Source organism: Tupaia chinensis, unplaced genomic scaffold (assembly GCF_000334495.1).
Source record: "Tupaia chinensis unplaced genomic scaffold, TupChi_1.0 Scaffold000422_1, whole genome shotgun sequence".
NCBI classification, from domain to species: Eukaryota; Metazoa; Chordata; class Mammalia; order Scandentia; family Tupaiidae; genus Tupaia; species Tupaia belangeri.
This window is the reverse complement of record NW_006159927.1, coordinates 2,947,519-2,971,284: the sequence shown is the minus strand read 5'-3', so window position 1 is coordinate 2,971,284 and position 23,766 is coordinate 2,947,519.

Here is a 23,766-nt window from a genome sequence, read left to right as displayed (position 1 = left end):
GCCAGGGGTCAGTGACCAGTATCTCAGTGGCTGTTTTCCAGAACAACTTTCTTGTCTGAGCTCATTCATCAATTCCTATGCAACAGAATCAGTTTGTGGAAAACTTGCATGAGTTCCTGAATCTGGGGGGCAAAGGGGAGACACTGTGAGATACCGCAGGCTTTTCCCGTGGTGGTAGGAACATTCCCAGCTCCTCCTGGCCTCCCTTCCGGTCTCCAGCCATAACCTCACTTTTTCCATGACCTTATCAATGTCTGATAGGCAGGGACTAGTCCAACATTCGAAGCAAAGGAAACCCTGGGAAAAACAAAGCCTAGCAGGTCCTCCTGCCACATGAGCGCAGAGCTGCCCTGGAGCATGATGTTACCAAGATCGGCCACATCTCTTCTTTCTCTGCGTATACAAACCATAGAATAAGGAAGAAGGTGAGCTGGGCAGAAGGTCACCATAGAGGCCTCAAATATCCTGACAAATCCTGGCATGGCTTCTAAAATGGAAGAGGAAGAGACTTTCCAAGAGGGTCAGTTTGTAGCCATTGGTGTAATTATTAATCATATGGGACACTCACCAAATATTTCTGGTTTCCTTCCCTCCTGGGCTCCAGGTCGGATTGTACTTTCTGGTCCCTGTGTGGGGTGAATGGGACCATGTGACTAGGAGTAACTGGTGAGTTGGTAGTGGAAGTGATGTGTCATTTCCTGCCTAAACATTTCATTTCCAGCAGGGGATAGCCTAGGACTGTCCCTTTCCCTTCTGGTACTGATTCGCAATGTGATGGTGACAACACCGAGTGTTTGAATACCTGGGTGACTAGAATGAGCCCAGTGGATGTGTAGCACGAACAAGAAATGAACCTGCATTGATTTATATTTCTGAAGCTTGGTCCTGTTTGTTACTGCCACCGTATCCTAGCCTGTACTGACTGAAACATGATGTGAAACCGTATCAGCTTGGTGGTGGACAGGAAGCTCTGGTTCAAGTCTTGGGACCCTGCAGTGCTAATTTTTCCTCATCCCCTCTTAATAATGTTAGTAATGACTTCATGATCTTGAGCCACTTAATCAAATTTCTCCGAGTCTTATTCAATATGAGGATAATGACACTTGCCTCTCAGCATTCTATGCTGAAGTTTCAAGGAAATACTGTGTGCCAAGTGTCTCATCTGTTGTCTACGTGATCCTTACTGCACTTCATTGATTCTAAAATGCTATTTGTTCACATTCAACATTTCTGACATTTACGGTCAATGCCATCTTCCAGTCAATTGGCAGTGGTTTTTCTTCTTCAGCAACATAAAATATAATGCTGTGTCTTACTTTCAAAAAGCATCAGAGTTGGTTAAATACAGTCGTTGGCACTTAGTAAGTGGCAGAAATTATTCTTATCTTTCATTTCATCCCACTGAGACTTTCTGGGTTTGTTTTGCACTTGGAAATGAAAATCACAACCATAATCTCAAAGGAGCTGATGAAGTTTTCTGAGGAGTAAGTGTTCAGACAGAGTGGAGAGCATAGTAACCCTCCAGGGGCATCACCTCCAGGAAGCCCACCTGGTCATGCCTTCTCAGAGTGTGTACCATATTTAGTTTCAGAAGAACTCTTGAGCACTTAAAGTATGGCAGGAAATAACATAACTAAAGGGACACAGCAGGGCTAGGCTGAGACCTGATAAGAAAAATAGTCATGGTACAGAATTGTTTAGCCAGATCCAGTTTAAAATGCCAGTTTCATCTCTTGGAAGCCATGGGCCTTATTTCCTGTATCTCTTCTTTCTCAGAGCTACCATCTGTAACATGGGACCATTAATAGATTTTATATAAGGTTGTAATAAGAGCTGGATGACAAAAATGTATATTAAACAGGGCTGGCCCCGTAGTTTAAGTTTTCATGTAGGTACAGCATTTGATAGGAACGAGCACTGGGGGGTCCAGCCGTGTTGCTCAGGCTGGAGGAATACCACCTCTCACACCTCGCCATCCCCACCTGTGAAATGGAACTATCACGACTTGGCTTATTATTTACATCTCAGGGCTGCTGTGGGACCAGATAACAGGAGTGGACAGTTAATAAAAAAAGCTAACTCACCACAGGAAAAAGCCTCTTTATTTTATTATTTTTATTTAATTTTTTTAGAGAGATTTTTTGTTTTGTTTTGTTTTTTATTATAGGGTGCATGTGTCACCAGAGAAACAGAGAGAGAGAGTGAGAAATCATCCTCCAGGAGGGATAGTCACGCTGCAATACCTTCACCTCCATTCTCCTCTCGACATTTAGGGCATGCACACACATGCACCTGGCATGAGTTTCAAGCTCCCAGGTCTGGGATTCCAACTGCTGTTGGTCATGTGGGAATCCAGTACCTTAACCATTATGCCAGCTGCTTATTTTTAAAGGGCATGTGTGCTCACCAGAGAGAGAGAGAGCACCCAATGGGTATGGTTATGCCACAATCCCTTTTCCTCCATTTCTCCATCCCATCAGCATGTGCACATTTCAGGAGTGTTTTCCAAGATGTTGGGGCCAGGATTAGAACCACAGTCGGTCATATGGGATTCAGTTCCCGATGCATAGCACTTAACCATCATGCTATGGTGCTGGTCCAAAACAAAAAGCCTTTTTAATGCAGTGTAAGTGATTTTATTTGTTCTAGGCACCAGAATCTTTACTGTGTACTAGCTGAGTTTCACCAGGCTAAGAGAGAAACAGGGAGCTCCTGTCTCTGGGAAGAGTACCTCCCTTATGTGAGTCTGAGCTAAGAGATTCTTTCCCCCACACAGTAAGGAGCACACATACTGGCACATTCTCCATGACACCACTAATGCTCACACACTTCACACTCAGCACGACGAGAGAGGGTGCATGTCTCCACTGCCCTTTGATGGCCATTGGTGTGAGGGCTCCAAAGACGCTCTGTGGATGAGAAACCCCTAGACTCAGGATCATGGTGATAGTCATCATGTTCACGATGGGGGTGAGGATGGTACTGTTTCCTTGAAGAACACAGAGTAGAAGTAGATTGGTAGATAAAGTAGAGGAAGATGGATTTATGGTGGTGGGAGATTGCTCAGCTTGTAGTGGAAGATTTGAACTCTGGGTTCTAGCCTTTCTTCTTTTCATGTTTATTTATGTTGCTAGAAGGCGTGTATGCTCACCACAGAGAGACAGAGACAAGGGGCAAGTGAGAAAGTACTCCACATGGGGGGTGGCCACACCACAATCCTTTCTCCATTATCCCCATGGGATTTTAGGCATGTATGCACACAAGCCCAGGGTGTTTTTCAAGGTGCTAGGTCTTGGACTCGAACCAGGGCAGCCAGCCATGTGGGATCCAGATGCCTTAATCATGACCACAGACTGCTTCCATTCATTTAGTTCATGAGAGAAAGAGAGAGAGAGACACACAGCACTCCTGATGGGGTCCTAATGAGGTGATCTACCCCAGCTTCGGCCAGCCCAGATTGGGGCTGCTCATGACCAGCATACTCGGGGAGGTCTCTGGATGCTCACGAGCAACCTTCCCATGTGGGTCTGCCTTGCCAAGTGTCACACTCTACCACGGCACCACTGTCTAGCCCTGTGGGTTCTATTCTTCTGAGCCTCAGTTTCCCCAACTGCAAAAAAAGGGGATAGGCTGGCCCCTGTCTTGCCCATCTTAGACAGTCACTGAAAGAAGAGACATGTCGATGGATATAAAATCATTTTATGAACTGTGATACCCTTTACAGATGCAAATGATTATTGATTATCATTAGAGCATCTGTCAGCAAAATAGGCCACGTTGTGCAGCCGTGTCAATTGGTCAAAGACGATGTGGAGCAAGACGGGATCTGAACACCATATAGCATCTAGACAATGGAGGCCTAAACAGAAATTTCCAAATGCCATCGAATCCACAGGAACTTGGACTGTGACTGACTCAGGAGCAGAGCCCGGCGAGAAGCAGTAGTCCTGGGCAGGTAGAAATGCAGGGGCTGTCGCTGCCAGCCACTTACTTCCAGGGGACACTGCCCTGGCTTCAGAAGGCCCAGACCTGAGCCTCTCTGGCTCCCACAGTTTCATGTTCCAGACTGGAAACCGTTCCCCGCAGACGCTGGCTTCTTTCGGGGCCTGAGCACGCTTCAGGTTGAGGGAATAACGTGTCGAGTGCTGGAGCAGAGGTCTCTGATAAATGACTGGCATGGGTCTCTGGACATCAAACACTGCTTAGGAATAATATTTTGAGGAGTTAAGTGTCAATGAATGGGGAACACATGGATTAAATTTCCATGAAATGCACATGGATGCAAAAATGAAAGACTTTGGGCACTGTATGCTGGGATTCATTTGACCTAAAACATAATAAAACAAAATCAAAACCTCTGAGCAGAAGACATAACCCAGAAGATTTCTTTTCCTCCAGCCTCCAAAAGACCCTTCCAGTTCTGGTAAGGTGAGATATGAGGAAGAAACGGGGTGGAGGGAGAGAAGACGGGGCTGCCCTATAGACTTGGGCCAGGAAGCTGACTGGAGATGGCTGCTGATGCCCTCCTGCCCTTCCTATATGTCACCTTAGAATGGAAGGAACGCACAGGGAAGCCTTTGGAAGCTCTGGCTACAACTCTGTGAATAACCAGGCTACTTTAAAAAGCCAGCCGCTGGTCCCTGGGCTCTGCTCAGCCAGCGAGCAAGCTGCAGAGCTGATTGTGTGATGCATCAGAAGAAATGCAAGCTAAATAATGTTTAATTGACAGAGCAGATTGTTTACTTTCGAATAATTGCACTAAATTGCAGTGCTTAAAAAGTACTTAGACTTTGCGACTTGGCTCTGCTGGCCTGCTCCAGTGGGGTTGGGGGGTGGGCCTGGGGGAGGGGCAAAAGACCCTTCGAATGAGTAGAGGGAGGAATCAATTGCAGTGGGGAGCCCAGGTGTCACTGACTGGGAGCCTACACCTCTCCTGGGTCCCCTTAGCCAGGCTGTGGCTCACCTGGACCACGTGGAGGAGCCAGATGAGCTATAGCCTGATGCCTCTCCCCTTCCAGGGCAGAGTACTTTGTCCTCAGTAAATGGATACCCCCCCCCAAAAAAAAAGTAGAGTCCTCAGGACCTACACCCATTGTCCATACAGTGGGGTTAACTGTTCTTAAAAACCTTCTGTTTTCAGTAGAAGCAATATTCTCAACAGGACCGGAAGCCAAGAACCCTGAGTCCTGATCCTGGCTCCCAAGAGTAGATCTCAGCAGGTCATTAACATATTGAAATATTTCCAGCCTGGTTGGGATTCAGATGCTGCCCCAGCTCCTAAATGCCCCCTGCCTTCTTACCTCCCCAGTCCCTTTTCTGCAACCCCCACGATGCCCCCACATCCGAAACCGAACAATCAACAGTTGGCACCTAAGGGGTCCTCTATGATCTTGCTCCAACACATTGGCAGTGTCCATCCAGCTGGCCAGTGCCAGCACCAAGGCAACCGTTCAGTGATGTGCTTTGGAAACAGCAGATGGCGTAATGGTTATGTCACTGGACTCCCATATGGCTGACCACGTTCGAACCTCAGGTCCTGTGGCTTGAAACTTAAGCTGGGCTCATGTGCATGCATGCCCAAAATCCCAAGAGGAAAATGGAGAAGAAAGGATTGTGGCATGGCCATCCCCCATGAAGGGTGATTTCTTGTTTTTGTTTCTCTCTCTCTCTCTCTCTCTCTCTCTCTCTCTCTCTCTCTCTGTGTGTGTGTGTGTGTGTGTGTGTGTGTGTCTCCAGCGACCACATACACATCGAAGCAAAAATCTCACTTAAGGAAAAAATGATGTGCTCTAATCTGACAACGGTCTGTGCCTAGATGGGTATCTGTGTAGCACATGTAAACCAGTGAGAAAGGGCATCTCATGGAAGTAAATGCACCCAGATTATAGGACAGTCCTTGTCAGACCCTTGGCCCACCCATCCAGTCCTCCATCCCTGCCACCTCAGTTCCAGGCTCAGCAGTTTAAAACATTTGGCACTCTAGGCCAAATAGCTAAGCTTTATAATATGTTTCTCAGGAGTCTGTGGAAATATTTGAAACCTGAAAAAATATTTTTGGCTCTGAAATACGAATAGAAAACCACAAAATTAAAATTAATATATGTTTAAATGTCTACAAACCATAACATTACATCAACTACTCAACTCTAAGCCAACTCAATTTGTATATAGTTACATAAAAATTATGGTTAATGTGGATTGTGAGTTTTAATGTGTTTGATATGATGAGAGTGGGACTTTCTAAAATCAGAGTCCCTGGGGTCTACAATGATCACAAATGGCCTTGAGCCCAGTATCAAGTAGGCAGGTCCAGTCCTTGTTCTCTATGCCTCCCACTGTGAGATCATCTGTCCTAACAGTGTCAACTGTCACCTCCACGTGGCCAGCTTCCAAATCCGTGTCCCCAGCTCCAGCTTCCGACTGCGCTCCAGACCCATATCTCTGAGTGCGGATTGAATGTTTCCTCTCGGATGTCCCACAAATGCCTCCAACTCAGCACGTCCCAAAGTCACCCCACCATTACCCAAATGGCTGTACCCAGCACCCCCACCTCATCCTATCTTTGCTGCTTTTAACAATAGCAAGTACATGTTCTCAGCTCCTAGAACTCAAAGCCATCTCTGACATCTTCATCCTCTCTTCCATTCACCCATTTTGTGCTATTCATTCTTTTTATTTTTATTTTTTCTTTCACATTTGCCCCTTCCCTCTCATTTCTAGTCCCACCACCTTAGCCTAAGCCAGAGGAAGGAAGCAGCTACCTAGTCTGTCCACTTATGGTCTTCACCTGGAGTACAAGGTAAATAAACTTCCAGTCTGCAGTTGGCCTCATTGAAAAAGTTGGCCAAGATCAACTAGTGATGTCTGTCATGGACACAGGAAGAGGGGGTGGTGACACAGATTGACATCTGCTCTAGGCCTTTTCACACTGACACCTGAATTCAGGCAATTGCTACCTGCTTGTCTCCCAGCCTTCAATCTCTCCCTTCCTTTACGTTGTCCTATATATTATTACAAGATCAATCAGAAGAGCATTTGCTTCAAAATTCTTCAAAATTCCCTACCCAGAAACCATCTTGGAATTTTTGCCTAACTTGAGATCAAACTCAGACTCCTGGAATAGCTTTTAGGACCCATTTGGTCTTGACTCCAGCCTCTTTCTCCCCTTCATTTCTCGCTAATAACAAGCCATGTCTTGCTCCTCCCATCTCCACATCATTGCTCCCAGTCCTCTACCAGCCTGGAATCCCTTCCTCTTTCCATCTCACCGACCCACATCTTCCACCCAAGTGTCAAGGCTTAGCTTAATCATCGCTAACTCGGTGAGTGTTCACTGTACTAGTGTGATTCTAAGTGCTTCATCTAGATTAGCCCACTTAATCCTCATAACAACATTATGAAGGAAGTTCTGTTTTGACTATTCTTGTTTTACAAATGAAGAAATTGAAGTAACAGAGAGGCTAAACAACTAGCCTAGAATCACAGAGTTTTGTTTGTTTCTTAGATTTTTTTGCCATAGCTTTGTATGTATAGGGCACATGTGCTCATCAGAGAGAGAGAGAGAGAGAGAGAGAGAGAGAGAGAGAGAGAGAATGAGAAATCACTCCCAGAGGGTTTGGCCATGTTGCAATTCCTTTTCCTCCATTCTCTTCTCAGGATTTTGGACACTCTCCCGGCATGTTTTTCAGGGACTTGAATCACAGAGCTGGCAATATGGAATCCAGCACCTTAAGCACCACACTGGTCCCAAGGTCACAAAGGTTCCCCGTTCTCATTGGGCATGTGCACTTGCCAGAGAGACAGAGAAAGATAGTGAGAGGGAAAGTGAGAAATCACTCTCCAGCGGGGATGGTCACACCATAATCCCCTCTCATCTATTCTCCTCTTGAAATTTGGACACGTGTGCACATAGGCCTGGCATGTTTCAGGCTGCTGGATCCAGGGCTCAAAGTGTGATCAGCCATGTGAAAAACCAGCTCTTTACCACCATGCCACCTGGTGGCCCCAGTCACAGAGTTTTTGTTTTTATTTTTTTATGTTTTTCTTTTTTCATAGGGTGTATGCTCTTGGCAGAGAAAGACAGTGAGAAGGAAAGTGAGAAATCACCCCTACAGGGGGCCTGGCCATGCCACCTTCCCCTCTCCTCCATTGTCTTCCTGGGATTTGGGGTATGCACATGCATGTGCTTAGAGTGAGCTTTAGGTCACCAGGTTGGGACTCAAACCATGGTCAACCACGTGAGGGTCCAGCACCTTAACCACTACGCCATCTGCTGCCCCGCTCACAGAGTTTTCAAGGACCACAGCTGGAGGAAGACCCCAGGTAGTCTGACTCAGAGTCTTGATTATTAAGTCAGCTTGCCCCTTAATTTTCACTTCTGGGCAGACCTCCCCAGGCCCTTCCCTCTCTGCAACACTTACTTACTGTCTGGCTGCTTACCTTCTCTCTTATGCTATCTTGGTTTAATCTCTTAGCCCATTGGGTTATACTGTCAGATGTCAGTGGGTCAATATTAGCAGTGTTCATAACACAGTCACTCATCCAAGTCCCTCCCAAGGTGCCTTATACCCACGACGTTATGTAAGTTTTATTCTGGAAGGCAAGAGAGTGTTGTTAGCCATAACTTTTTTCTAGAAGGAAATAGACCAGAAGAGTTAAGAAATTTGACAAAGCTCCTATAGTAATTAGTCATCCTTTTCCTTCTTCCTGGCCATTTTCCTTTCTGGGTTTACATGAAAGAGAAGAAAGTAGGGAGGGCATAACTGGTGGGTGTCTCTTTTTGGTCCCACTGCATGGCAGCGCAAGGGCACTGCTGCCCAGAGGAGGCGGGCAGTCTCCAGCCACAGAGCACACTTGAACCACCGCAGGGAGAGGAGACACAACCCGGAAGGTCTTGGCCTAGTCTCTCCTTTACTTTCCTCCTTCTCCTTCCTTTGCTGTTCTTTCCTCATGTCTCTCCATCTTTTAATCTCACTACTTTCTGCAAAATCTGATTGTAAGTGTCTCTGTAAGAACACACCCATAAAGCTCACTCCACAAGGTAAGCAGGTCCACCGGCCACTCTGAACCTTGAAGCTCGTAGCCAAAGGGTGACGGTGCACACACCTGCATGGATGCCCGGTCTGCTCCAGGTAATTCTGGGAGAGGGGATGGGATGGTCAAAGCCGTAGATGGACTTCATTTCCTGAGTGCAAATCACACTGGTGCTTTGGAGAAAAAGGTGAAACAGAAAGGACCACCACCACCACCGCCGCCGCCAATGAAATAAGGCAACTCCGTCACCCTTGTGAGTTCATCAGCCTCCATGATCGGAGATAGTTTGTATTACCTGAGTTTCTCCTCAAATCCTAAGTGAGTGCAATTGCCAGCTTCTAAATTTAGGCGTTTGTGGGCGCCTGTTGGCAGAAAGAAGAAAGGCCTGCTTCAGTGCTGTGGTTTGCCTTGAAACCCAGTCAAGCCCCAAATTCTAAACGCAAAGCAGCTGTTTGCCCAGAATCTGAGACGGGATGTTTCATATCGATGGCCCTTTCCCCCGACCGCCCCCCCACCCCCCACAACCCCTTCTCTTTTTTCTTCTCTCATTTTTCATGACTAAAGTGCCAAAAAAGCTCAACGTGAATGAACACTGGGATGGGTGCAAATTCAAGCCTGCATTATCTGCCACAGACGATCAGGGATTCAGGGGTGGGCCTGTGGGCAAAGCCATCCGGGTAGACCTGCCCCAGAGCCACTGTTTACAGAAGAAAGGAAAAAATAGAAATTGATCTATGGCGTTGGTACAGGGCTGGGTCAGGCGGGGCGAAGTATTCAGTTGCTGCTCTTTCAGCCACACGAAATGCCAGCTGATCGCTATCGGGCCCAAACTGGGGTATCTTTAAGGTAGATCTCCTGTTCCACACTCAGAGCCAGGTCTCTACTTTCCGATGCCTGGGCAGCGCTGTCCACCATGAATCCACCCTGATCAGGTGACGCCTCGGGTCCGGTAGCAAGGCGGCCATTCTGACTTACCCCCTCCCTGTTGCTGGGCTTTTGGCCCTCACTGGAGGAAGGTGCTGTCCCCGCTCAGGCCCAGCCCCAGCCCTCCATCAAGCCCTGCCATGTTCCAGATGACAAAATCCCATAGAATTCGGCTTTCTCCTTTGACATGGCTGGTTCTGGAACTTTAAAAAAAAAAACAGTAACAGGGGGGACCATAAGATGGCATAATGGTTACGTTGCTGGACTCCCATATAGTCAACTGTGGTTTGAGTCCCGGACCCAGTGGTTTAAAACTCATGCCAGATGTGTGTGCGTGCATGCCCAAGATCCCAAGAGGAGAATGGAGGAGAAGGGATTGCAGTGTGGCCAACCCCCCTAGGGAGTGATTCTCACTTTCTGTCTTTCTGTCTTTTTCTGCCTTTCTGGAGAGTGCACGTGCCCTATAGCAAAAATCTCTCTTAAAAAAAAAAAAACACAAAAAACAAAAAACAAACAAAAAAAAAACTGTAAGATGAGACTATACCAATATCAGTGTGATAATAGAGAAGTATGTTTGCTGAGCACCTACTGCTCGCTGAGCACCTTGAATGGAGCTCTGTGCTCATTATCCTCATATGGTGAGGGCAGGTTCTTTCCCATTTCACAGATGAGAAGGCTGAGGTGCAGAGGGGCTCAGTGACATCTCTAAGGAAAGGCCGCTAAAATGACAAAGCTAAAAAGCCTATTTGTTTTCCCACAGCCAACTGCCTCCCACTCTATCAATATTTCTTATTAATCTACGTTTTATCTTCAGAGATCTAACTGTATCAATGGGCACTTCCGTGTCTCCTCCATCTGCGCAATGAGGCAGCTGAACAAAGACAATTCTGGCATTTTCTTTCCCGGCTCTGACATTCCTGCAATCCCATGTCTACAGACACATTCGGAGGCTTTCGAGCAATAAATCAAGTAGTGTGAAAGTTACAAATAAGCAGTGGAAGCGGGGACTCGCAGTGGCTGGGGCCTTTCAGCTGTGCTCTATCAAAATAAAGACTGACCTGAGAGGTTTACTGTCGGCAGGGGTGGTGCCAGGCTTAACTCAGATCTTGGCACTGGTGACCTTGGAGGAAGGCCCTCAACATGGCCGGCTGGTGGAGCCCGCTCTGCGTGTGGGGCTACTGGTGCAAGGTGGGCCCTCATTGGGCCATGGGCCAGGGTGAAATGGGACTTCCTGTGGGATGGTGGGAGGGGGTGGGGGGCCACACAGGGGTGTCAGAACATGCAGCGGGCCAACTTGGCAGGCCCCATGGTGTTTTCTTAGCACAGAGAGCTCTCGGGAGCCAGTTTTCCGATCCTTTGCTCCAGTCTGTGACCCTCACCTTCCCTCTCCTGCCCCCCTCTTCCCGCTCTCAACGAGTGTGGCGGGAACCTGGCCAACGACTGAGAGAAAATGAAGACATTTCTCAAATGGCATGTTCCAGTGGCTGAGCGCTGGCAGGCGGAGACTGTGAGGAAGTGGGGCCGGTTCCCTGTCCATCCCCTAAATATCCTAAGTATGTTCCCTTCTTGGCCGCAAAACCACAGCAATGTCTCCCTGCCTTCCCCTCCTCCCTCGGACCTGGGGTCTACAAGGAGATCAACCCACCGCAAGGTCCCAGAGGCGCCACTGCTGCCGAGGGAGGGGCCTCAGCCAGCCTGGCGCTTGGCGGGCCTCCAGGCTGGCACTAGCCGTTGATGGTATGTCCCCTTGCCTGACCTTCTGGCCGTCAGTCCAGAGCTGCTTTCCAGGGGTAAGTGTGTCCACTCTATAGGGAAGACCTTCAGCGCCTTTGCCCTCATCACACCATTCTTAAGTCAGAGCTGGATGCCCTTGGCCTAGAGCTGTCCTACTAGGCACTCACTCCCAGGCCCAGGCCCATTTCTGACACTGACCATTTGCATGACCCACCTTGGAAAGCCATTTCCTTCTCTAGGCTTCTGCTGCACCATGAAAACCTTGGGGAGGTGAATGATTTGGGAACTATATTTTGGGCACTTGGTGGAAAGGGCTCAGACAAGAGAGGGCAGCTGACCAGAGAAACCAGACCCTCAGGTCTCAAAGAAGCCTCACTTTCTACCTGTTTTATACATTTTTCCAGCCAATATTCTTCGCACGCACCAAGCTGTCCAGGTCAAGACCACCACTGATGCCACAGGCCTGTCTTCTATCATGGGCAGGGGTAGACTTTACATCAGTGGAAATAGACAGCAATTGGTTCTACTGAGGAAAGGGCTGCTGGGGTCTTGCAGTAGACTTGCAGGAGATGAGTCTTGGGCTGAGTGACTCTTCATCCCCGTCCTTCCATTGAGGATTTTCCTTGAGTCTTAGTGTCAAAAAGGTCTTGTAAGGTCTTTCCTTTGGATTAATTATCCTGCTCTTCCTTCTCAGAACAACCATCCAAATCCCAGTGCTTCCAGGGTTCTGGCATTTGTCTCAACACTCTGCTATCTCAGCCTGGGAGGGCTCAACCACTCTTATGGCTTCCAGTCCCACCTTGACTCTAGTCTCTGAAATCTAGCTCTTCAGCCCCAGTCCAGAGGGAAAGGTGTAGACCTATTGTTCTATCCACTTCTGAGCAGCTTTCCAACATGTTCTCCTCATTCCTCTCATTCAACATGGCACCACACTCAAGCGGCTCACCACACTCAACTCCTCTGGCTCTCAAGTCAGCTCTTCTTCTCAGGCCCCCATTTTGGTATTCGACACCATCACATCCCAGGGTTAACTAGGTTGGAACCTTAGACTTGACTTTGGATGTGCCTTGACTGTCCTCTAGATTCCTCTCTAGTGCTAAGTCTATGTCTTTACTGCAAATCTTCTTTCTTGTCCCCTGTTACCTGCACCTCTGTCACTGGGTTCAGGACCTCAAGGCCATTGTCTGGGTCTTTGAAGTAGACACCCTTGAGCTTTTCCTCACTTCTTTAGGGGAAACTTTGCATTTCTGCTAAAATGTAACTGTCTTGACTGACACAGCTCAGTAGAAGAGACATTCAATGACTTTCCAAGGCTAGATTATATGAAAGGCCATCCTCAATTCAATCTGACGTCCTCTCTTGGTATATATGACTTTGGAGCCCAGAGCTATAATGAAAGAGATTCAAATGCACTAAAACCACCACACTCGGAATACCACATGCTGAGAAAGAGAGAGAGGGAGAGAGACCTGAAGAGACCTCACTCAACCCCCAGCTTTTAGAGCCTTCCCGGCCCAGAAGCCAGTCAGTATCTCATTGACAGACGACCTCTCAGATGTCTCCAACCCCACCACTAGCTGGTAGCAAGTGCTTGAGGGATGCAAGCATGAACCTGGCCACACTAGTCAACCTCCCAAGGCATGAATTAATAAGTGATGATTACTGTTGATAAGCCACTCATTTTAGGGTGGTTCATTGCACAGAGGCCCATTACTGAAACACCAGGCTATGGAGCCAGACAGCAGTGGTTTCATGGCAGAGTTCTGAGCCAAGTGCCTTGGCCAGGTCACTTACCTTCTAAACCACCTGGGTTTTTTCATCTATGCAATGAAAGCAGTACAAACCTACTCAACGGTATTGCTATGAAGTTCATGGATGATACAGAACATGCCTAGGACAGTATCTCTTGTGCTTGAACTATCCCTCTGACTGCCCCCCAATGTCAGGCTCAGTTTAACCAAATTGTACTGGCTCAAACCCCTGCTCTTCGATGACCTTTCCAGCCTTTCTAACTGCAAGAAAACAAGCTCAGTTCAGAACTTTGTCCTGTCTGCTTGATGCTTTTCACACCTTTCCTGGTCTGGTGGGTATTTGGCATGTGGATGTAAGACTTAACCTTGTGGCCACAGGCCACACCATAGTCATCCTACATTCCCCAGGTCACCGTCTCACTCAAACAGAAGGACTGCAGTAAATATTTCCTGAGCAGGATAAATGAACAAAATACCACAATCTTTCAGAAGACCCTGTTCATTTCTGACCTGCAAGTCTTAGGCTGCTGCATGAACCAGGTCACTCTCTAACCCGCTATAGTCTGTATCTGGTTCTTTGTGGCCCCCACTTCCACAACCTGTACTCTATGATTTATCCAACATGAAGCCACAAACACACACCTGACCAGCACCAGCCAGCCCGTCAGCACCTGCTGCCCCACACCAGTAGAATGTGAATTAGGAGAGAGATGCCAGTGTTCCCTCAAGTGTGACTGACATGTGGGTGAGTTTAGGGGCTGGACCACGGAGGAACTAGGAAGGCTGTCATCTTAGTCAAGTGAGTTTTGTCCAGAGAGTAAAGAGGACCTTGGCTAAGGGCTCTGCCCCGAGACTCCTCCCCATTCATCACTCACCTATTAGGGGGATGAAAATGGGGTGCTCTCCACAAACATCAGCATTCTGCTCAACCAAGGACAGGCATAATCTGTCCCATGTGAACTTGCTTCATTCACTCAGCAAACATTTACTCCAGGTACGTGCTTGGAGTCAAAATGGTGATCAAGGCACAAGCCCTGGCCTCAGGGAGCTCCTGGGTTAGCGTAGGTGTGGGTAGGTGAGTGGGTGGAGGTGCCAATTACTGAACAACTCATTGTCACACAGACTGCTAAGTGCCGGGCACGGTGCAGAGGCTGCTCACCTACCTTAGCATTCAGGGAAGGCTTGCAGGTGGTGGCAGCTACACTGAGACATGAACAGCTAGCTATGCAAACAGTGGCTTCCTTTATAAATCTGGAGGTGGCAATTGACTCCCTATCAGGAATGACCTGACTGCATGTTCGTGTCTCTCCAGCCAGCCTGCCAGGGCTTGTTCATAATGATCTCAGGGCTCCAGGCACAGCCAGAGGAAGTCTGAGTGTGCAAACACTTCTTTTTTTTGGAGAGGTTTTTGCTATAGGGCGCGCACGCTTGCCAGACAGACAGAGAGGGACAGAGAGACAGAAAAAGAGAAATCACCCCCCCAGGGGGGATGGCCATGCTGCAATCCCTTCTCCTCCATTCTCCTCTCAAGATATTGGGCAAGCACGCACGCGTGCCCGGCGTGAGTTTAAGCCATCAGGTCCAAGACTCGAACCGCGGTCAACTACGTGGGAGTCCAGCAACATAGCCATTACACTAACTGCTGGTCCCACAAACACTTCTGATCTCTGCTGCATTATGTTTGCTCTGGTCCCACTGGCTGAATCAAGTCACATGTTCAAGCCGAGAGTCAGCAGAGAGCAGGATCACCAACGGCATGGATGCAGGGAGGAGACTGATTATTTCTATTTTTGCCTAAAATGTAGCAAGAGCATGTGTGTGTACCTGAAGAAGTATACCGATGTGAACCCCTATACATACATGTATGCCCGTTGTGTATATGTGTATGCATGCATGTGTATGGACATGGATATGTATATAGTTTTCCCCCAAAGGGTAGCTGCAGGAAAATGTGTGAGCACAGTTGTGTGTACATGCACATGTGTGCATATGGGGTACTTGAGTGTGCAATCATGCACGCACATGCATACACATGATTGCTCAAAAGAACAGCAGCAGAAACATGAACACAAGCACACAGAGCACCTCTACATGTGCATGCATATGCATTCCTGTTCATGTATGAATGTGTGCATGGTATACATGTGTGACTGCCAGAGAGGCAGGTGTGGGAGCCTGTGTGTGAGCACATCTGGTGTGCCTCTGTGTGCACATGTGTGCATGTGGGTGTGCCCAGTGTGCATTCATGGAAATGGGTGTGTGCATGTGTGTGATCATCCAAGAAGCAGGTGCCCCTCAACGTGCCTCCCATGTGCAGCTTAGAAAGCAGCCAGACCTGCCATAGCCTGGGCCTGGGCCTGTTGCTTCAGCTTCAGCCACAGGTGAGGTTCATGAAGACCAGCTGTGGCCTCCTGCGCCTCACCTGCTGCCGCCCACTCCAGCTGTTGCCACTGCCCAGCACCCCTCTCCCTCACATTGGCCACCAGGCCTTTTTCTGAAAGTTTGATTCCTATTTCCTCTTCTCCAGGAAGCTTTCCCAGGCAGAACCATGATGGTGTCTCCAGGGTGCCCAAACACTTGCCTGAGTTGCTGGTGGTGTCAGCACGGACCACTGTCCCTGGAGCACCATTATTATTCATGTGTCTGTGTCTCCATGGTTCTCGTTTGTTTGTTTTTTGTTTGTTTGTTTGTTTTACTTCAGAGAGCACATATGCACGCACATGAGACAGAGGAGAGAGAGAACACCCCCAGTGGTGACTTGTCAAACCACAATCCCCTTTTCCTAGCCCTCCCACTACTCAGGACTGCTCACCTGTGCACCAAGTGTGTTTTCAGGCCAACCCAGGCATCTAAACCCACTGACAGCCACGTTTCTTCCAGCAGTGCAGTCCAGTGCACTACTGATACGCCAGCAGGCTGGGCCTCTCTGTCTTTTTCCCAAGAGCCTCTGGAGGGCAGGAGTCACATCACGCGCAGTCCTGTGGCCTGCCTGCCCTCTTCTTTAACATGGTCCCTTGTACACAGTAAGTGCTCAATCCGCACAGGTGGAATTTAAAGGCGTTCAGTCTGTTGCTTCTCTGGAAGCAGAGGCCCATGAAAGAGGAGGCTAGCAGCCTCCTCCCTGGCCGAAACCACTTCTCCCCAACTACTCTAACTCCTCCCACCACCCACTCCTTCACAGGACCTGTGTCCTGGCTCCTAGCCACATTATACAATAAGCACCCACACACGTGCAGTAAAAATAGTAATAATCCCCAAAACAAGATGAGTGACCACTCTGGAATAGATATTTATCATCATAGTTCGTCAAGTCTAGGACTGACCTTTGTTTTCCCATTTTAACATTCTGAAATTGGGTCCTATCTCACCAACGATGCTGTCGCCAACCACCAGCCAAGTGGCTGTCATCATGTAGGTGCCATTGCTTGGGAAGCTTGGTCATTGCTGTGGCCACTGCTATCACTCCATTGGAGTTTTCCGTGCTGATGTACTACCACGCTGAGTGTCACTGTCCACCATTCGGCCCTGAAGTGAGATGTTACTATGCACGCAGAGAGGGCTAGATAAGAACAGCAAGCAGGCAGGTGGGATTCGCTAGGCCGGTTTCATTGCTGAAGTAACAACCCCAATGCATTGTCTTCTTGCAGAGCTGCAACAAAGCACATTACTGAATATAAGCAGCCGATCCTGAGATACTTTATATCACTGAGATACATTCTAAAGGATTGTCTGTCAGTGGCCAACTCATACCAAAGGCCGGAGGAATTGCCAAATACCTGGGAATACATTAAACAAGTTTTCAAAGCCACAAGAGACGGTCTGACCAATTGCAGACTCACACACATGCTAAGAGACTGTGTCAGAATTTAACAGATATTTTCCTTTCTCGGTGGTGCATGACATAATGTCTCACCACTGATAGTGTCTTAGATTAGATACAACATGGCATACGCCCAGCACTTAACATGTTCTATTTCATTTCATCCTCTTCTGACCCTCTCAGAGAAGTTAAGTGACTGGTCTAAGGTCACAGAGCTAGTAAGTGGGAGAGTCAGTACACCTGACTTCAAAGCCCATGCTCAGAAATATTCTGCACATAGGGTTCGAATGATGCCCAAGGACCACAGTGGTGGAATTGTACGTATTTCTTGCCAACAGAGAAGATAGTCCATGCTCCAGATCCACTCAGGCTAAAGGGAAGTCAGGAGCCCCAACTGCTCCCGTCCACTCTGGTCAGGTTCAGCTTTTTTCAGCAGGGCCTGCAAGTCCAGAGTGTGTGTTCCAGGGACTGTGAAATTTACTCCATTTTCTTTGGTAATCAGCAAACTAACTAGCTCCTCCATCAGCTTTCTCCGAACTCAGGAAGGCCACTAGGACTGTGTGCATGGCAGGCTGGAGGCTCCAGGCTTGATGAGATTAACTGTACATTTCCCCAGCTCCCCTGCCTCCTGGGGGGGGTGACTGAAGAAGTGCTTTGTCCCCTTTCTTTCTTTTCTTTTAAATTATTTATTTTATTTTATGTACTGTTATTGTTATTATTATTATTTAATTTGACCAGAGAGACAAGGAGAGAGAGAGAGAAAGTGAGAAAGCAAGTTGCCGGGGCCAGTATTCGAACTGCAGTCTACCATGGGGGAGTCCAGCACCTTAACCATCATTCCGCCTGCTGGCCTCCATTTTCTAAATAAACTCTCTCCTCAAAAACAAATTCAGGGAACCAGCAGTTAGCGTAATGGCTATGTCGCTGGACTCCCACGTAGTCGACCGTGGTTCGCGTCCCGGACCCGGTGGCTTAAAACTCACGTCGGGCGCATGTGTGTGTATGCCCAAGATCCCGGGAGGAGAATGGAGGAGAAGGGATTGCGGCGTGACCATCCCCCCTGGGGGGTGATTTCTCGCTTTCTGTCTCTATGTCTCTCTCTGTCTGTCTGGCGAGCGCATGCACCCTATAGTGAAAAAAAAAAAAAAAAACCTCTAAAAAAAAAAAAACAAATTCAGGGACTTGTAGAAATTCTTAGAAAAAAATAAATTATTATGAGCTTATTTTGGTACAAAAATTTTTTTCAAATCCACTCATAGCCTTTTTATAATATGCATTTTTAAAAGGTTTTTGCCATAGGGTGAGTGCTCACCGGAGAGAGACAGACTGAGGGAAGCTGAGAAATCACCCTCAATCCCTTCTCCATTCGCTTCTCAGGATTTTGGAAATGTACACACACGCCTGGAGTGATTTTCAAGCCACTGGGTCCGGGATTCATACTGTGGTCCACCATTACGGTGTCCAGTGCCTTGACCCTCACACCACCTGCTGGCCCCCATGATATCCATTTTCTATAAGCTTTTTGAAGACCCCTGTACCAACCTATTCACACAAAGGCATTTGTTTTGCAAATGACAGTGATTTGCAGGCTACTGTCCTACTTTTTGCTGTGTCTGTACACCCTCGCCTACTGCTTACTTAATTGCTTCTATTTCTAGATCAGCCTTCTTCTCATGTATCTGTATCAGTCAGGTTATACCCGATGCTGCTGAAGTAACAGGCAGCCCCGCCAATCATAGTGCCTTCCAATAATGCAAGGTTCCAGTTCGAGGTGAATGAACTGTTAACAAGGGAAAGGAGGTGTTCCATGGACAAGGGCAGTAGGACTCAAGCCAAAAAGAAGCCACTCAGGCACAAGTGAAACCACAATTGCTTCACCTATTTAATGAGCAGTATCATTATTTCTCCCCTGCCTCCTTCACATAGCCCCTTCAAGAACCCAGAGCAGGACCAACAGATGCTGTAATGGTTACATTGCTGGACTCCCACGTAGTGGATCATGATTCGAGTCCTAGACCTGGCAGCTTAAAATTCATGCTGGGCATGTGTGTGTATGTGGCTGAAACCCTGAGAGGAGAATGGAGAGGGGATTGCAGTGTGGTCATTCCCCCTGGGGGTTGATTTCTCACTTTCCGTATCTCTCTGTCTCTTCAGTGAGCACATGCACCATATAGCAAAAATCTCTTAAAAAAAGAAAAAGAACCCAGTGCAATTGCATAGTCACTTAAAAATGTTTTTTAACTGCTGCAGGTGATCCTAATGGCATTCTGCCCACATCCTGTGGGCCTTACTCTTTCTTTTTGTCCTGACCATCTCCCACTGCAGGTATTTGCTTGAAAGCTTTCTCTGAACTCAGGAAGGCCACTGTGGCTGCGTGCATGGCAGGCTGGAGGCTCCAGGGCTGATGAGATTGACTGTACATTTCCCCAGCTCCCCTGCCACTTGGGGGGTGGTGGTGACTGAAGCAGTGCTTTGTCCCATTTTCTGGAGTTCCCAGGGTGATTAGGCTCCTGTTGCAACTGGCTCAATGCTATACTCTGTATCTGCTGCTCCCCCTCCCTCCCAGCCCAGCTGCTGGACTTCTGAAATAAACCATTTGCCTTTATATCCCAGGTCAGGATTTGTTTCTGGGGAAATACAAATGGAGAGGATTATAAAACCCCACACAGGAGAGAGGGCAGAGGCATCACACGCCTCCCTGGACGTTCCAGGGCTGACTCCTGCAGCACGCTTTGCAGGTGGAAGTTGGCCAGATGTGAGCTCCAGAGTCCAAGTTCACTGCAAACGGAATCAGGAGTGGCTGGGTGTGTGGCTGCAGGAACTAGGAAGGGGCTTGCCACTGCCCTCTTGGACAGACTGACTTGGAAGGCCCTTTCGGCTCTATCTCCACTCCATTTTCACTGATAAGGACATTGAGTCTCAGAGAGATGTCCAAGGTGGCATAGACCATGCAGATGGAGACCAGGGGCCATATTTCCTTTTAAAAACAAACCCACAGGACCAGCAGGTGACATAATGGTTATGTCACTGGACTCCCATATAGTCAACCACCGTTTGAGTCCCAGACCTGGTGGCTTAAAACTCACACTCGGTGCGTGTGTGTGTGCCCAAAATCCTGAGAGGAGAATGGAGAAGGGATTGTGGCATAGCCATCCCCTGGGGTGGGTGATTTCTTGCTTCCTATCTTTCTGTCTCTGTTTCTCTCTGTCTCTCTGGGGAGTGCACATGCCCTGTAGCAAAAATCTCTTAAAAAATAAATGCAAGTCTGAGGCATTTCCTGAGGCCCTTGCCCCTATTCCAAGTTCAGGCTGATGCTCTTGGCAGTGGAAGGAAGTGCTTCATACTACCATGGTGTCCACTCTGGCCCTTCCGAGGCCCTCCTCCTGTCTTCTGGCCTTCCGCAGCCAAGCCAGTCCCACCTCTTGTCTCGCCACGCTCTGCCTCTCACAAACACTGCATCAGCGTCTGGGCTCTGCTCAGTTCCCAGAAGATTATTCCCTGTTCCTCACACCTGGATTTTTTTTGTTGTTTTTTTTGAGAGGTTTTTGCTATAGGGCGCGTGCGCTCGCCAGGCAGACTGAGAGAGACAGAGAGACAGAAAGTGAGAAATCCCCCCCCAGGGGGGATGGTCACGCCACAATCCCTTCTCCTCCATTCTCCTCTCGGGATCTTGGGCACGCACACACACACGCCCGGCGTGAGTTTTAAGCCACCGGGTCCAGGACATGAGCCACGGTCGACTACATGGGAGTCCAGCGACATAGCCATTACGCTAACTGCTGGTCCCCCTCACACCTGGATCTTAGCACGTCTACCTCCTCCCCACGCACCTCTGTTCCCTTCTCTTACCCTGCTGTCCCCAGAGAACTCCCACTCCTCCTTCCTTCCTCAGCCCCAGCATCACTTCCACCAAGAGGCCTCCCTTGCCAGCCCCTGCAGCTCCTCTTTGACAATTCTTGCCACTCACGTAACGCGTGTCTGCCAGATCACAAGCCCCTTGTCTGCAAGCGATAACTGCTCTCTACCCTGTCCCAGGGCCCAACACCAGGCCTGGCCCAAGGCAACCACCCATCAGGCCCTATAGAACCAGGCCCAGACAGTACCCAGAGACAGGGCGCGAGGGCTCGAGTATATCAAGACAAGGGCAGGGAACAGAAAACAAGATCCTCCTTTGACTGAGCCAATGAAGTCACTGGTGAGAGAGTGAACCCAAGAAGCTATAAATAGCCTTGGAAATCATGCATATTACATTAGGGGTGTTGGTGACAGCTTAAGTATATTTCCATAAGGTTCCATTATATTTACGTATTAGTTAATGGATACTTAAAATATTATGTTACCGTAATGCTCATGTTTTATTAGCAAACTATCACATCAAATGGAGTCGCTAAGTGTGATGGAAAATTGGCTCTGCAGCTAGATTTCTGTATTTTCACACTGAATTTTTGATTTCTAATTCCCCGCCCACCCGCCTCTAGTGAGGAGGTGATTTTCTTCAGAACTCATGTGATCCATGCCTTCTGCCTGACTGGCGTACTTGGGGATGTGGAGAGAAGACCCTGGCCCCTCACTACTGGCCAGAAGATTTAGACTGGGTCTTTTGTTTGTTTGTGTTTTGTTTGCCTTTTTTTTAATTTATTTTTTAAATTGAGTCAAGCTCAGTGATTAATCTGCCATGTGGCATTGGGTAGGTTCCTTGCCCTTCCTGTGCCCTGGTTGCCCTCTCTGTTAAATGATGACTTAGACTCGAAGCATTATGTATTAGTCAGGGTTCTCCAAAGAGTCAGAACTAATAACATGTATGTGTGTCTATGTGTGTGTGTATGGAGACAGAGAGTGTGATTTATTTTTTAAAATCAGCTCATGAAATTGTGGGGACTGGTAAATGTGAAATGTGTAAGGCAGGCCAGAAGACTGGAGGAGGCCCCGGGAGGAGCTGATGTGGCAGTTCAAGTCTGAAGGCAGCTGAAAACAAAATGCCCTCCTCCTTGAGGGATCTCAAGCTCTAAGATCCTTAGCTGACTGGATGAAGCCCATCCTCATTCATGTCTTAACTCCAAGTCTACTGATTTAAATGGGCCAGCTCAGAGATGCAGTGATACTGCTCGAGTGTTGGTGGGTCCTTGTAGGAGACCATAGGTTTGGTTCCTCGGTCCATCTCTACAATCCTGGCTGGCTAGGAAGGCTGGTGGGGGGTGGGATCATGGTGTGAGACCCTGTTGAACATTCTTGTTCCTTTCTGTATATAGCTCTCATTCTCAAAACAAACTTTTAAAAAAAGAAAATGTAAAATTACTTAAAAAAGAAAACCCAGAATAAATGTTAATCACATCTAAAAATAGTTTCACAGCACTATCTAGAGAGAAGTTTGAACAAAAAGTGATTGTCTTGGTCGGGCCGGCCCCCTAGTGCTGTGGTTAGGAAGCTGGATCACACATGGGTAACTGTGATCCAGTTTGTATCCTGGCCCTGGAGGCTTGAAAAACATGCTGGGCACACGTGCATGTGTGCCCCAAATCCCAACAGGCCGGAGAAATGGAGGAGAAGGGATTTCAACTTGACCAAGTGCCATTGAAGTGTGTTTTCTCTGTCCCTCTGTCTCTCTGGTCATCGCAATCTAAGGTCCTTAGTGTTCTATGGGCCAAATTCTGGGTGATTTGCAAGGGAGACTTTACACTCTATTGTCTTTAGGTTACAAAGCTGGCTGGAGGTTGCCATGTGTCCTCGAGTCTTCAGGGCTTCCAAGGAGTGTGGCAGACAGAGTGGAGGGACACTGACCTTGGTCTTCAGCTCTTCTCTTTCTGAAGTAGCAGAGGAGAGTTTCAAGCCTTGCTTTTTATTGTCAAAGAGCAGCCCCCGAAATACCTATTAAAAAGCTGTGTTTGGTGGTTGTCATTCAAGGACACGAAGAATCTGAACAGGATGAGCTAAGGAACAGGTACTCTGAGTAGAGGGAACAATGCAGACAGAAACTGGGGGGTGAGAAGCTACTGATGGGGGTTGCAAAGCAAGAGATCCAGTCCCAGGAGCTCGGGGTGGAAGGAGGCCCAATGTGTGACTATTTGATGGCATCTTTGTGGCCAACCTGGAACCCATGAGATCCCAGAAGATATGACTGTGGGATAGCAGTTTCATCCTGGTCACAGGTAAGGCAGAGGCTGGTGAGGGGCAAACTTAGGGCTTTCTGCCTCCCAGCCAAGTCCTCTCAGGTCCCAGGCTCTTAGTGGAGCCCACAAAAGATTGGATGACAGGGAACCAGCAGTTAGCGTAATGGCTATGTCGCTGGACTCTCACATAGTGGACCGCGGTTCGTGTCCCAGACCCGGTGGCTTAGAACTCACGCCGGGCGCGTGTGCGTGCGTGCCCAATCCCAAGCGGAGAATGGAGGAGAAGGGATTGCGGCGTGACCATCCCCCCCTGGGGGGTGATTTCTCGCTTTCTGTCTCTATGTCTCTGTCTGTCTGGTGAGCGCACGCACCCTATAGCAAAAACCTCTCAAAAAAA